General features: G+C 31.6%; 1 protein-coding gene across 6 annotated transcripts in view; it reads right to left on the bottom strand.

Moving 5' to 3' along the window:
• Positions 1-15,854, bottom strand: part of LOC148598375 (solute carrier organic anion transporter family member 4A1-like) — a 102,892-nt gene extending 87,038 nt beyond the window's left edge. For 2 of the 6 annotated variants that reach the window (XM_088560156.1, XM_088560167.1), the window contains exon 1: positions 5,959-6,095. The gene's annotated coding sequence lies outside the window, so the exon portion shown is untranslated. The other 4 variants (XM_088560161.1, XM_088560160.1, XM_088560157.1 and 1 more) reach the window with 4 other exon arrangements.
• Between the last annotated feature and the right edge of the window lie 1,623 nt (positions 15,855-17,477).

Here is a 17,477-nt window from a genome sequence, read left to right as displayed (position 1 = left end):
GAAGGTTGGCACTCCTCAATTTAATTGAAAATTTTGTTATTTTTATGAGTAGAATTGACAAAAAATGGTAAATAAGTTTCTATCACTTCCCCATTTTCCTAAATGGCACCCTCCCTTTTCAAATTATCTGGATCTGCCCCAGTCATATAGCAAAACCAAACAGTTAAATTGTAGTGCTAAGTAAGACAAACAAAAACAAACAGTTGTCAAAAAATAGATTTTTTTTCTGGGCACATTTCTATCTCAATGATACAATCTGAGTAACTCATTATTTCATATAATTATGATTATAATACAAAATATTTACATCATTTCTCTATCTTCATGCATCCAACACAAAAGTAAAACAAAGCACAAGGACAAATATGTATACCATAAATAAGCATATCTTGTAACCTTAAGTAGGCTTAATATAAGTTAATAAAGAAGCTCTTAACAAGCTTATAGGCTTAGCATAACAACATATTATTCAGTACAACTTTGTAATGTTAAAGGGCCTGTTATATAGATGCTATGAGAGAGACATGTTTGGCACAGTCTGTTGATTATCTCATTACAGAACACATGTTATTACAACCTGTTTATTATCTACAGGTTAGTGAAGGTAACAACAGAGAACAACTTAAGGTCAGATCTACTGCAATATCAGGGGCAAGTTATTTCAATTGCCTAAAAGTTCAACTTGCAGATCATGAACAGAATTGCTAGAGCTCATACGTACATTTGCCCCCCACTTTTTTTTCAAAATTGATACAAAATATAAGAAAACAGAAGGAAGCAATAACCAATGCAGATCCTGTGCATGTCCTGCCATTTTTCTGAAAAATTGGTTTAAATGAAAGAAAATAATTGTAGTCTGATGATGACTGTGCCCCCTCTTTCAGGTCAGTCAGTACACCATCCAGTTCTCCATTCCTGTATCCCTCCACTGGGAAACTTCTTTATAAGATAGTAATTGAAACAAAAAAAATATTTTACACACAGTCAATCATACAATGTGTTAACAGACAGACTGACAGAGGGAAAGGTCAACATGAATATGATCTGTACATTTTATGAAAGCCGTATAGAGGTTTTAAAAAAGTAAATTGTACAACTTTAAAATTTTGATTAATTTTGATAATGAAAAAATGATATGTGTATATTCAGAATATTTACAAAGTACTTTCATCAACTGAATTTGAAATCATAGAACATCATATACAGGTTCAATCGAACATTCAGGCAATGCTAAATTTAGATGGAACATCATATACAGGTTCGATCTAAACTTCAGGCAATGCTAGGTTCAGATGAAACATCATATACAGGTTCGATCTAAACTTCAGGCAATGCTAGATTTAGATGAATGCATCTCCGTTAACAGGAAGTGTCGTGTTTCAGGGCTTTTTCACAAATAACTAAAGTTTCAGATAGGATACCTAGGGAATATTACTTTAGTAGTAGACCCATGGGGTTGGCATGTCTTAGCAATGCCTCTCTTTTTCTGAGAAACCCTGCCTGAAATCCCTCCTTTCCATAGTGTCTGGATCCTTCCCTGTACCTTTATGCACCGATTTTTTTCATGAAAAGGAGAAAACATTACCGAACTTTGAACACAAAGAAAGTACTGTTATTCTAAAAGTACAGCTTCTAATGACCTAAATTTTAAGTGAATACCACTTCACTTAAAACATTAAAATTATTGGCACTCACAGAATCTTCTTTTTATCACTATTTATCTCCCTTTTCTTGTGGAAAATTTGAAACTTTTAAAAATGAAACAAATATCAGTAAGAAACCTGCTATTCCTTCTTAGATAAATTTCAGTGAAAGCTTGGAATATTGATAACCTATATTTTATGGCTCAAACTTAATAATGTGTTTATTTACCAAAGATAAAATCATTTCAAAATTGAGAAATAAACATTTATTAAAAGCTAATAATCCTTTTCTCTTGGCTCAAACCAATGGAAAGATTTGATGTAAATTTAAAAAAAAAATTATCTGACAGCAATCAACACCTTTCTTGGTTTAAAAGAACACAGAACAAATACATGTACCAAATTACATCATTAAACCTAAAATTCTAGTTATTGCACTGTTATGCATGCCATGCAGTTGTAGAACCTGGGGGAAGGTATATGGGATTCAACTCCTTTTTTTTTTTTTTTAAATATTGTTAATTTTGTGTAGATTTTGGCAAAAATGAACAAATATTAGTGTTCACTGGTCTTGTTTTGGAATTTTTCTCAGATTTTCGGGATTGTTTTAAACAACCAAATGCCGTAACATTTTTTGTCCATTGACATTATGTTTTCTTTTCCTCATATTATTATATACATTGTTCAGATCCATGTGACAAAATATTTTTAAAGCCTTGATATTTTTTCATAGTTTGAAGATGGTTTAAAGGTGCTAATGCAAAGTCAAGGAAAAATCAAGAGGAGTCTGTTTTCCCGCCAAATTTTCAACTCCTTATATCTTGAAAAAAAAGGATATTGTTGCAATAACAACTTTATTTGATATAATCTATACCAAATACCCTTAAACCCCCTTTCAAAATCTCTGAAACTGCCACTGTTATACAACTATAAGTCTGGGCACCACACATATTTTTGTTTAAAATTTAAGCATGTACATGTAGAACCCTTACCTTCCCAAAGTCCAGTCCAAATTTGACCTTTTGACCCATGAAACTAAGCATCATAACAAGAGCCATAAATTTGTTTATGAAATGTTTACAATCAGTAAACAACATTTGTAAACATCTAAAACTGACCATCATTTTAATGGCCTCTGTGGTCATTGATATTGGCAAACACTTTAACTAATATCAAGTGATATATACTGTGGAAGTGTAAATACACAGGCACAATTATTTCACACGATTTTTACATGAATTTCATGTGATTTTCACCCTATATGTGAATTGAGGCTTAACATAAATTCTGTGTGAATTTTTCAAATGAATTTCATGTGATTTTCACACTTCATGTGAATTGAGGCTTAACATGAATTTTGTGTGAATTTTTCAAATGAATTTCACGTGATTTTCACCCTTTATGTGAATTGAGCTTAACATGAATTTTGTGTGAAATTTTCAAATGAATTTCATGTGAAAATAACATAGATTTCATGTGAAGTTCATGTGAACAATATGTGCCTGTGTCTATGAAACAAGATTTTAGTCAACAATTATCAAAATGTAACTAAAGAACCAATCTAAACTTTCAACCATAAAATACAGGTACATGAAGAATATGGTGCATAACAATACATCATTATGAATTAAATGGTCTATCCAAAGACCTAAAAAAAACCAAAAAATCCACTTTGAAAGTAATATATGCAAACAGACAGACACACAGTCTAATAGACAGACAACAAGACAGACTAAGTAGACTGAGTAGACATAAATACAAATAAATCTATATTTTAAATGTGAACAGTTTAATAAGATCCTTGCAGTATTTTTAAGCAGTTCTTTAGACACAAATGATATTTTTCAAGTGCTTTTAAATCACTAAAACAAAGAATATCTAAAGCACTAAACTAAGCAGGATTTTAGATATATTTCACAATAAGATGAGGACATCATTAAACCATCAATCACAAAGTATTGTGAAACTTGTATAATCTGAATCTCTTTGGGATTGAATAATGTATTCAGTTTGTGCAGGTTTCTGGTTTACACAGGTTCAAAATGAATTGAAATTGATATGAAAGGACCTAAAATCATGTTTGCTTTAGACAGGTTATTTATTTATTCAGGGTTCAATTTAGACAGGTTATTTGTTTATTCAGGGTTCAGTTTGGACAGGTTTTGCTGTAGTATACTAGGCTAGCTTAGAAGCAAGTCCATTAAGTGAAGTTTACATGAGTTTTATCATACTTAAAATACACATTTATAAACATTAGTGTCTATAGGGAGCACTTCAACTAGCAAATATTTACTGTTTGGAAATTAAAAAAAGAATTAAAGGGAGTGACATTAGCATGTTTTAAGTACCATTCTGTGTAAGAATCAGGCAATGAGTGGCACGTCATGTTTCTCAATTTGACAATTCTTGCCTCAAATATTCAAATACATCTTGAAAACAACTGAAAAGCTATTTAAATTTATCCTGAAGCATCCATGACTTAGATATTTTTTTACTGCTTACATAGGGAAAATGTGCGGGAAAATTTTTCCAACATTATTCCATAATGAATTTCAGCTAAATCTGACATATCATTATCTTAAAAAGGCAAACTTTACAATCACTTTGATAGTAATTTCTGGTGGTTATAAGGTATACTTAGTTAATGCAATAAAATCTCTGCATTTTTTTCATCATGTGCCACATCTTATACACATTTTGCCTGATTCTTAGACAGAAAAGCACTTAAAGCATTTCAATAGAATATCATTTGGTGTTATCTGCCTTTTTTTTAAGCACATACACATGTAATCAATAATATTATACCTAAAGTCAATCTGAGGGCAAACCCTTATTTTTCCAAGGAGTTTTTTTACAAAGAATACATGTAGTCAGTTTATATATCAAATTCATATTTTTGCAATAATCATAAGAACTTCTTATACATGTATGGGATATTGAAATAAACTATGATTAACCTAAATCTATATTTGTAACTTAATTTTTTCCAAAAATATTGAATAGTTCTATTTAAAGAACAATGACTTCATGAAACTGCATTAAATTTAGATGAGTTTGAATCTACTACTGCATGTACATGTGCAGGTACATTATGGTATTTTACACATACTGCCTGCAGTATACTAGATTACCACAAAGAGGAAGAATATTGCATGTGTTGAGGTAAAATAATGAAAATAAATCCTTAATTGCACCTAAAATCTTCTAAATAACACTTCATAGATGTATGCTTCAAGTACATATCAACAATCTTATATACTACAATTTGTGAGATAAATCTTACAAAAATACTTAGTTTATAAACAGCATCAAATCTTTGTAAATAAAATTCTCCCTAATGAGTGCAAGTATTTACCGCATTGTTACTGGTTGGTAGAAGGGGGACCAGTCATTAGGAAGATTCAACTTGCCTTCGAGCTATTCTACCCAATTAAAGTGACACTATACATATATTTTTATATACAGCTTGTTCATCCTTTCAAAATATTCTTAAGAGTAATTTTTTTGTAAGAATCAGGCAAAATGGGAAAATCAGAAACATGCATGTCAAACACCCATCAATCTGACAATTTAATTTCACTCAAGGATGTTCTCCCTATTTGAAAATACCATTATTTGGTTTCTACATCACTAAATTTGTTCAGAAATTTGTCAACAGAATGTTAGAAAAATGAGGTTTTTGACAGAGCTATCTACCCATAAAATGTTCATTTTCAGTGCATGTCAATAAAATTACAACTAATTTCACCAAAGTGATATCATGGAAAATCTTGTCTTTTTTCCTTGATTCTGATGGTGTAAATTGTGAAATTAAACTTTCAAAATGGTGTTTATTTTATACCATGGACATGTTTCACCCACTGCTTATTTCTTACACAGACTAATATAAACATGTTAATGTGTACATATATCTTTTTAAATAAAGCTTGTCAATCCTTTTAAATATATCTAAAAGGTCTTCATCATATTTTTTTAAATTGGACCAAATTCCCCTGTTTAAACAGAATTTATCGGTGCACAATGATTTTGAACTATTGATTATGACTAAAATTTCTATTTTAGTAGGATTTTATGACCAAATAATTAAGATAACAATAAAAGAATATATAAATCATGTTCATTAAAAACTTGCATTGGAATACTGAAGTAGGAAAATGTCTTAATTACATTTTAATAAAAAGACCTATAGTAACCTGGAACCCCTATTTCTTGATGCCCCTTTTAAACAATATTTTGATCTACTGAACCCCTCCTCCATTTCAGCAGCAGATTTGAACAGGTGCAACATAAGGTGATATGGATAATCTGACAGTACCTTTAGAATGCTGATATAATCCTTCAAATACCACACATGATCATAGTCACTCCTCCATAATTATCATTCACATTACAATGATGATCAGAAAATTTTTTAAAAAATTGGGCCACAGTATTCTAAATGTTTTTACAACATAAACAGATACATGTACCTGCTGTTATTATATTCCAGACACATGACCCTTCTCCATGTCACAATGTGACAAACCTTAATACATGTTATTTAAACATTTCACCTTAATATCAATAATACAAATACATTAAAATACTTTTGAGTAAACTTTGATAAGGGACTTCTGTTCAAATTGATTTACTAACTGTTAAAATGACTAGGTGTCTGACAAGCTGAGGGATTTGTTTCTGGAGGTTTTAGAAATAGAGTCCTCCATAGGTGTAGAACAAAAAGTCCACTTTGTAGAACAATAAGTAAGTGTGGATACAGATATTTTGGAAAATGGGGTTTTTGATAAAAGGAGATTTCTAGGTTAATACTTACTCATTTTAACAAAAAATCTTTCATAATTTTTTTTAAAAATTCCAACAAAAGGAGGCTGGGTTCTAACCCAAGCATTGACCATGGATGAGTGAGCTTATTTAGTGATTTCTCCTGCTTGCAACATGTCAAACCTTAAGTTATATTATCTCCCTTTCAAAGAATCCAGGCCTTCAAGTGGGTTTTGGTTAAAAAATAAGGCTTTAATTAGGGCTAATTTTCTTGAAAAAAGGGCATGACAGGGCAAATCTGACGAAGTTTAGGTATAATATAAGGTGATTTTTCTTAATTTTGCACTAAATTTGTACTCCAGAAGCACATACCTATTATCACATTCATCTCATTGTAATGAAAACTCTTACCAAATGACTTCATATCAAGCATACACATTAAATTATGTCTCGTAAATGACAGTCCTACACCAACTTGGAAACCAACGCAGCTTTGGAATATCTTGAAGTCTTCAGAAATCATAGTCCTGCTAACTGCCAAAGCTTTCTTTGTACCATGTTGTTGTACATGGCATGATAAAAAGAAATCAGATTCTGAGAAAAAATAAAACTATGATTGCCTTTAGTTTGTAGAACTAACTAACAGGTCATGTATAGATGTAGAAAAAAAGGTTTTAGTATTCAATCAGGAGGAAAAACAAAACTTTTTAAAATTTTCAACTAATTAATTCAATACATGTATATAGGGATAATATAGAGAAAAGGGCTTATTTAAACAAAAATACAAGGGTTATAGGGCATTGCCAAAAAGAAAGGGATTTATAGGAAAAATAGGTCTGGTTGAAGGCCTGAGCATCCTGCAATGCTCATCCTACTTCATGTACATCAAAGATGAAATTCATTTTCTACTTGAATGTAAAGAGTACGAAAATTATCAACTAACATTCTTGAACGTTTTAGACAACTATTGACATTGTTCAAATTTTGTCCTTTTTATCACAATGAGATATAACTTGATTTGGTTAATGATAAATGAAAATGAGGTAATAAACTAACTTGCAAACTCTATATATTTATCAACAAAAGGAAGAAATGATCCCAAAAATCCCTGTAATAAAAAAAGCTCCTGTGTAATAATGTCAGAGAAATTTTATTTTTTTCTTATTGTTTCATCTGCAATTATATTGTATATATATGTTAATTATTTGCATTTATATATGCATGTTGTATATGATAGAAATGGTCAATGATTGGTTTTAATGAATTATTCTATTCTATTCTGTAAATCAGTACAAATGTAAAATCCCTTATATTGATCTACATTCAACAACAGTCAATGCATCATCTTGATTTTACTATGACTTGTAGAAAATATACATTTTAAAGTCTCACATGTCTGATTTCAATTAAAATGAAATCAGGCATTTTATAAGGCCATAAGAAATTAATATTCCTTACTTAAAGTTTAAACCATGATGCAAATGAATGTTATTTCCTGCTTTAAGAGTCAGCTTTTTAGCATGCTCATGTTTTTTTTTCTACTTTTTACAACAGAATTATGTAATATTGAATGAAATTTGATGAGGAAAAATACATAGCTAGGAAACAAATATGCTGTCCATTCTATCAAATGTCACGTACCATGTTTTGTAGTGCGTTATGTTTAAAGTTTTTAAGTCAAACTGTAATATCAATAATCATTAGCAGATTCTTCTTTAACCAGAACAACTAAGAGGGTTTCCAGGCAAAAAACCAGGCAGTGGGTGGCACATAACAAATCTTGTTTAAAAAAAAAAAACAATTCACCCATTTCATATCACAAATACATCCTTACTCAAAGATGAATGTTGGTTTTGGGTTAAATACAATGATAAGAGATAAATAAATTACATAGAAAAAAAAAAAATTCATTGAAAAAGGGAGATAACTCTTTGACTTGAGCAAAATTTGGTTGCTTTGTTAAGGAACTTTTTCTAAGCCATCCATTGTTGACTCAAAACAAACTTTATACTTTTTGACATACATATGGTAAATACATTACATTGGAACAAAAAATCGAGTGGGATAACATTTACCATGTGCCACTCATATCTCATAGGATCTGCTTGATTTTTAACCTACACCAAGTGAGATAGAGGAAGATTGTCAGTGGCCTATACTCTGTTAATGAATACACAAGACATAGCCAAGTAGTTAACTACAGCTGAAGTTGGTTACCAGTTATAACCAATTTTATTCCAAATCTGTCAATGGTGCTCAATAACTTCAACATTAAAAAAAAAATAATGAAAAATAGTTAGATATGAATCTAGCTAGAATTAACAGTCCCATGAATCAAAACAAATTTGTCTGTCCCTGTGATTTTTGGTCCATCACTTGCAAAATTTTCATATAACATGTCAAATGAAAAGAGTAATCAGTTTAATATTTTACAATTATCATGATGGTACATGTATATACATCAAAATAAAAAAATTAAATTAATCCAGGTTATTTTTACTCTCTCTCTCTCTCTCTCTCTCTCTCTCTCTCTCTCTCTCTCTCTCATATAAGCCCAGACTCCTGCTCACAGACCCATCTCGTTTATAATAGTCTTAATATGTTCTATAGAGACTACCTTACCTAAAACGTATGCTTGATTCTGACAGATAGGAAATTGGCAAATCTCTACACAGTAGGAACAATACAGTAGATCTACTTTAAAGAAAGTTTTGGCTCAACTACAATGCATTCATGCATTTTATGAAGCAACTTGAATTTAATCTCCTCCCCTTCATAAATTAAATCATGCATTTTATTTCATGTATTCAAAGTCACTTTCCATCGCACATCAAATGTTAATTTTGTCTTTTTATCAGTGTTGATATCAAGTCAAGTTTGAATAGTAACGAAAAACGCTTTGTCAAGCAAAATACGTCTCACTTTCAAATATAATGTAATTTTATACAAACCTATGGAAGTCACCGCTGGGATAGGTAATCTTTATATCTTCTAAAGACATTATCAAAACAGTTTTCTATCATTGACAAATAAACCAGTGTTACAAGTGAAAAGGAGAAAGTTTGTGGGAGTCTAATAACTAAATAACTAAGGAAAATGGAGGCATCAATACAACACAGTAAGCCAATAACAATGACCTAAACCTTTATCAAAGACTTCAAGCTAAGTTTCTATAAGTAGAGGTAATTTGAAAGAAAAAAAAACTATTTTAGATAGCTTGAACAACAAGGCTGAAAGACTTTACAAAAAATGATTCAATTTAAGTAATGATGACCTTGACCTTTGACCCTAACATGAAAATCATGAGGTGTCTTTCTAGGCATCATTTTATCCCCCCAAAAAATTCAGAATAAAGTTTTCTTCAAAATATTTCCAATTTACCACACAATATACTTAATATTATACATTATCAATACTGATATGTCTTTACTTTCATGGCAAAATTTAATGTAAACTGAAAATAGCCCTTTGATTCTAATTCAAAGTTACGGGAAAACATACCATATGACCATAGTTCTTTCTGACCATTCATTACAGGGATCAAGGAGCTAAAATAACCTTACATACAAATATATTTATTACACCACAGTAGTATTCCTATTAATGTGAACGAATTATTCATCACCAAGTTATGGTTTTTACTCATTATATTTCATAATAATTGATATTCCTGACAGGTGGGAACCAATACACAATTAATTACAGGTTAACATTATAGGGTTGAAGGTAACATTTATCATGTATACAGAAATGCTCTAAAATTTCAGAAATTGTTTACTTTCCACACAAAAAAAATTTAAATGTTAACTTAAGTATTAAGTAGCTGTCTTTGTAAGAATCATGCAAAATCTCAAAAATTTGATATACCCCAAAAAGGCTACTTATTTTTGTAATTAAGTTGTTTTATGGGTCTTCACTATGAAATGTGTAATTATTCATTCAAATCTGCCTGCTCTAAGGAGATAATCGACATTGAAAATACAGTAGATTCTATTGTATTTGAGCTCTACTTACAGAGCTATCTCCCTTAACTTTGAAATCTACCATGCATTCTATATAATTTTTATCTCCTAAGAGCACGGGTTATATGAAAAACCACATGTTTATTTCTGTTTACTATGACATTTCAAACAAAATATAAAAAATAAAAATATGTAGGCTTTTTACCCATGAATCAAATTTTGCATGATCCTTAGCTGGAGTGCTACTTAAAATTCAACTACAAAATTTATTGAACTCAGGTAAAATGTGGAAAATGGGAAAAGGTATCATGGCCCGGCCTTAGACAAGTAAATTACAAAAATTGTGCATTATCTGGTATAAAATGAGCAAATGAAAGCATGGAATTGATAAAGTTCTGGATCATACACATCCAATCCCCTCCAAGCTTCTTTTTATAACTTTGTATCATCCCAGAAACCAGATTTATACGTAAAAGTTTCAAATAGAACTATCCCTGGGCTTGATTTCACTTGCCACAATACAAAAGCGGAAACAAATTTTGGTGCAAAAGGCCTAAGTTCAGCAGCCATCATTTCTACAGTTTTTGTCCATGACAAGTACGCATATCTCTAAGTGGATATATTACATCCCACATAGCTTCATAACAATACTGTAAGCTGCTTCAAAAAGAGTTCAGACAGACAGATGGATGAACTGGCGGACAGACAGACAGACAGATAGAGTGAAACCTACATACCACCCCCAAACTATGTTTGCATGAAATATAAAAATATAATTTTACAACATATAGGATTCTATATTAATCAAATAATCCTGTAAAATGTAGCTGATATTGTATTTAAACATTGTACTTGTATCAGTCAAAATGGCTTCAAATGATCTTTCTACATATTTTGTATCTAACAATTTTGAAGTGTAAGTCTTTGTAAGGATCAGGTAAAATGGGAAAAAAATTAGAAACATGCATGTCAAAAACCCACCAATCCGACAATATAATTTCACTCAAAGAAGCTTTCTCTATTTGAAAAGGCCATTATTTGATCTCTGCATCACTGGATTTGCTCAGAAGTTTTTCAATGGGAGGATTTTGACAGAGTCAATATCTGCCTTTGAAATTTTCATTTTCACTGCATTTCAATGAAATTATAACTCAGTTAACTAATATAATATGGAAAATCTTGTCTTTTTTCCTTGATTCTGATGGTGCAAATAATCACACAAAATTTTCTAAGTATTGGGTTTTTTCATACCATGTTTCACCCACTGCTTGATTCTTAAAGAGGTTGATACTTTCTATTCATTCAAATTTGTTTAAGTCATTCCATTTTTTGCCTAGAGACTGTGGATGTTAAAGGGGAATTACTCTGTTTCAAATGGAATTAAAAGATATTATCTCTTTATCTCTAATAAAAATTAGACATTGCACCAAGCGGGACTAATGCCCACCACCTATTGAACTCATTGTGGGCATACAATTCATATTGGACAGCATTTTTATGGTGGTTAAACCAAGCACTTTTGACACACATTTTGCTGCCATTTCTAAAACACTCAACCCAAGTTTTTCTGGAAAATGCTTAAGTCCAACAGCTATTTTTTCTTCAACTTTAGTCTAAATCATAAATTCATGACAGTTACATGCACATCTCCAGGTGGTTATTTTACATCCTGCAAAGTTTCATAACAATGCTGCAAGTTGCATAGAAACTAGTTTAGACAGACAGACAGATGGACAGACCTGGGTGAAACCTATATATACCCCCCAAACATTGTTTGCAGGGTATTAAATGTTTTCTTAAGGTTCAATCCTTAAAAAAAGACTGTCTACAATTTTCCTTAGAAGACAACTCAGAATGAAGCTAGCATGATCACAAGAAATTGTTTCATTTTAATATCAGGAGTTTCTGTCCAGATTTATCTCCCCTTTTCACTGAAATATACAGTTCAATCAATTAATTTTCTCTATCAATCACCACCTAATGCAAAGTTTACAAATATGTCTGAAAGCATGTTTGTTTATATCCAAGATGTACTGAAAGATCCAAAAAATGCATCAAAATGAACTCAGACTGCTGACAATTTATGTATCACTCTTTCAACAAGACACAGAAAGGAACTTTTCAAAGGATGCTGGTAATATTTTTAGTTTACCTTGTGGAACTTTTTGTTCCCTCTGATTACATTTTTATGAATATCCTTCTTATATCTGCCTACTTTTCAATGGGGGTTTTTAAATGAAATAGACCTCAGCAACCAAGAAAATCATTTTAAAGGCCTTCAAATTCATGAAAATGTTGTTTTCTGGCTTCTAAATGACCAATATTCCAAATTGTTGTCAATATTGCTCTTTGAATAATTAAATTTTGGAGCCAACATGTGTGAAAACCACCCACAAGTAGTGATAGTTTGCAGGTATGAACTGCTCAAATTTTAATTCATACTGGGGCCTTCCTATTGTTATATTAATGATGCGGTTATGCGGTCAAAGTCCAATGCCACACGGAAGATATATTTCATGCATTTCTCGTAAAAAAAAAGTTGGAAGCATTCTGCTAGGCACGAATGGGGCCAAATTTATATCCAAGTTTATCATGATAACAATTTGTTTTTGCAAACAATTTTAATTTTTCACTTGATTATTATTTTCATACAAATATACGTTTAAGTTGGGCACAGCCCAGCCTTCTTCCTAAAAGTTTTCTATTTATCGAATTTGCTTCATCAATAATCCATGTATTACCAATTAGAAATTGAGAAAATAAGAATATACCCTAATTTTGCCATTACAAAAAAAGAAAATAAAATGTATAAAATTTCTGCTTGAAAAAATAACATGACCACTGAATAGCAATACAACTAAGTTTTTTTTTAAATAAAGATCTTTTCCAGGCGCAGATCCAAGGACTGGCATGCCAGATGTATGCTCCCCCTCTAAATTGGTAAGGAAAAAATTTTTCACCACAAGTTTCACCTCATAATATTTTTTGCCTTGCACAGCATTTAATTAAATTAACACCCCCCTAATCTCAAATCCTGGATCCGCCCCTGTTTTCTATCCAGTATAAAAATTCTTCAAAGGGACTTGTTCTTAACTGTAAAAAGTAGAAACATCTCTTAACAAATTATTACAAAGTAAATTGACTCACTTACATCTCTCCAGATAACACTATGCTGCACTGAGGAAATATGATAATATTACAATTCACCTGTTCAAGCTTGTCAACAGGTAATAAAACCCTTTGAAGTACCTTCTCAACAGAACGTTTTAACACCCCATCAATATACTTTTACATGATATAGAATTACATCTTCACTTGTGTGTAATGTGCAGCTCATAAATTTGTACATAAAACTCTTTTCAGAGGTAGAATATAACAAGTGAAAATATAATTTAGGCAAATCAATTTAAAGACGGAAATTCATAATCCATTTTGTATAAATATTGAAATACAGCAAATCACAATACCTGCATTAAATAATATTTTCCATTAATTAAGCATAAAATTTTTCCAAGAGCATAAATTTTATGTAAATCTAGCCAAGCCTAAATATTGATGCATCCGTTTCAATTACATAATATTTAATATTAAATGCTTTGAGGCAGAAAATTATTGTAAATTTATGAAATTTATCACACTTTTAGTAAAATTGTCCTCAACAATGAACCAGTATAAATACATGTTGGTCTAGTTATTGCAGATCTATTTAAGTACCATTCTGTGTAAGAATCATGCAATGGGCAGCACATTATTTTTCTTGATTTTGTCTTTTTTGCCTCAAATATATACAATACATCAGAAAACAACCGAAAAGCTATTTAGATAAATCCTGAAGCATCTGTGATGTAGATATTTTTTATTGCTTATACAGGGAAAAAGTACGGGAGATTTTTTCTCCAATTTGCCTACCCTACTAGTACACCTGGTCCATGCTCCCAGTTTTTAGTGGAGTCCAAGTTGCTCATTCGCTTTTCTTACTTTGTATGTATTATTTTAGTTACTATATGTTCTTTGTTGTGTATGTCTGTTTCCCATGTCTGGTCTCTGTCCCTGGATTACATTCTTTTGATTACCGCTATAACCTTGGTTCCCTTGATTACTCTCTCAAAGTGCATTTCAACTAAACTTGATGAATGAAATGAAAAGACAAACTTTACATACACTTTTATTGTTATTTTTGGGGGTAACTATGAGGTAAAAAGATCTATATAATGCAATAAAATCTCTGTGTTTCTTTTCTTAATGTGAACATCTTAAACATTATTTTGCCTGATTCTTAGAGAAGAATGTAATGACATCTCTAATTTCCATAATGTATCATATCTTCTCAGAAACATCTTGAATACAGATCCTCTGTACTTCACATAAGGCAAAAAAATATAATAGTCTTGCTTCCTGCTACCAGCAAGTAAACAATAAGGTAGGTATGTAGAAAAATTATTTTATTTTTCAAAATATTTTACATTGACTTAATGTCACTAGTTTTGCTCTAATGGGAATACATCATACCTATTATAAAGAAGAAATGAATATATCAAGCAAACTAAAAAGGTACCCTAATATAATATGAACAAAATTATCCCATACAATTCCAAATGTAACACAGGGGCTGACATTAAATAGTTGAGAGCTTTGTAATATCATGCAGGTTGAAGAAAATTTCATTTGCCCAAAGTAAAAGTTTGGTTGTCCTCTACTTATAATCCATGTTGGAAATTCAGTTTAGTTGTCTTTTGGACAGGTATAAATAAACTTTTATTTGTCCAAATATCAATTTAACTTGTTCCTGGCAATAGGACAGCCTTTAATGTCATACCCTGAAATAATGTTCATGTCCTGTAGTGTTCTACCAAAGGTAAGACCCCAACACTTGAATACTTTAATTAAAACAACTGATTTTCTAAAATTCGTAACAATAGCAAAATAGAGCCAAAAAAGTACTTTACTTTTTGATGTTGCTTCATTCCTGAAATTTTCGACCCGCTGTACAATTGACATTTCTGGACTAATATTGGTGATAAATTTGACGAATACATTCATATTCATAGACATAGTTTTTACACCTGCAGTATCCTATACACCCTTCAGTGTCAGGCCATATTCACTTTAGAACATCGGGTGTAAAATATCTCAGTATGTACAGAACTAATATGCACTTTTGTATACCTTCTTTCTGCAAGACAAAGTATTTTACTCAATCCCTATAGTTGTAAATAAATTTATGCCAATTAAGACTAAGTATTGCCAACACTGAGCAGCTAGACTTACAGACCTATTGACCAAAGAGTAAAAAGCTCCGAGTTAGCATATTCTGATGCAGAGAACAATTTTCTGAAAAAAAGTTTTAACCTGGACAACAGATTACAACCGAAAAAAGCCAAACTAATCATACCAGTGAAAAAATCTAAAATTTAACAATTTAATTAATCTCAATTAACCTTAATCAGCCAAACATGTACTTACCTGGCTTGTTGCACTTAGGAATTAGCTACTTTACAAATCTGTTAATTGGTTCTTGGCTAGACTGTTTGATGGCGTGCTGTGAAATGAGGAAAGGCATGCTGTAAAGCCATATCAATGTTATCATAGCTATCAAACATACAGCTACAGATTAATCTATTAGCATCTTTGATCATATCAATCTTCAAGGTTATTAATATAATGAAGTAAATAAATAAATCAAATTTGCACTAGATGTATAATTACAGTAAAACAAGTACTATCAAAACCTTGAATTACTATTGCTTGGCAGGTCAGTACCGGGCACGGATCCAAGGACTGGTGTGCTGAGCGTACACCTTCCTCTTAATTGGTAAGAAAGAAAAATTCACCACAAGTTTCACCCCATAATATTTTTTGCCTTCTTGCTTTGATTGGTATTTAATTTAACCTCCCCACCCCCCTCAAACACAAATCCTCCATCCTCCCCTGAGTACATCTGGTTAGTGCTTTCAGTTTTTTGTTTGGGTCAGATTTGTCATTTAATTTCAGTATTTTGTGTGTTTATTGTATGTTTTCACTATCTGACTTTATTGTTTTGGTTTGTCTTGTTTCTTGATCAACTTTCTTGCTTAATAGAGCAATTCAATATAAAATAAGTCACCTTTTGTAGATAGATCTCCCCTTACAGAATTTCTGGATCTGCCACTGTTTTTTTTTTAGTTTATACCATGCTTTGACAAGTTCTTAGGTACAGATTTATATTTCTAGCAGGGATTGCCATTGACTGACAATCTCCCAACAGTCTGTCCTGTCAGTGGAATTTTGGTAGGGAGTTCCAACCCTTAGGAATCCTCCCACCTGCTATGACAACTCCTGAGGTTAGAAGAATAATTAAAATGCCCCTAGAGCAGCAAATAAAAAAAGAGATATGGTCAATCTACAAAATCTCAACAATGGCCACATGCTCTTTCAAAATCAAAACCATGACGATTTGATTCAGGGGAGGGTGCAGGAGGTTAGCATCCCTCTTTTTACTGGAAAATTTGTCATTCTCATGTGTAAAACTGAGCAAAATTGTTAATAATGTCCTGGCACCCCTCCTTTTCAGGTGTCTGGGTCCCCCTGCAATAACTTACATGCTCTCGGCACAAAATGCTAACGGGTTGTACAATGTAGATGAGAGTCCGGTCATTTTCAAATGTTGGGGAGCGCAACGATGTATATTGTTCGTAGAACTTTACATGCACACCTATAGCTACGGGTCACAGTTGGTGTAACTTGACATATTTTTTAAGACATGGGAAAATGTCAATATCTTATTTGCACTACCGAGAACTAAAAACTATTCTTTTCTAATTCATTTTCAGAAAATCATCACCCAATGCTATATAGTCTTACAGTCAAGATTTCGTAGCTGTGCGACGTTTTTATTTTCTATTTGAACTGAGCATAATTATAATTCTGATATGACGTGCTTCAAAGCTCTTTAGACCACAGCTATGGAAAGAAAGATAAACACACGATCAACATTTCGCGCAACACATAGGCTGGGTCTGTTTAAAACTAAGAAGAAACTAGTCCTATTAAAATCGAAATAAATGACGGAAACTTCATTTTATCATTGCTTAACCACCGGCTGGCCAGTTCGACGAAGTCTTTTGCTATAGAA

Source organism: Perna viridis, chromosome 14 (genome assembly GCF_037379345.1).
Source record: "Perna viridis isolate PV_CMFRI_1.1 ecotype Kerala chromosome 14, ASM3737934v1, whole genome shotgun sequence".
In the NCBI taxonomy this organism is placed as follows: domain Eukaryota; kingdom Metazoa; phylum Mollusca; class Bivalvia; order Mytilida; family Mytilidae; genus Perna; species Perna viridis.
Note: the sequence above shows the minus strand (reverse complement) of the source record. Positions and strands in the feature narration are given on the sequence as shown.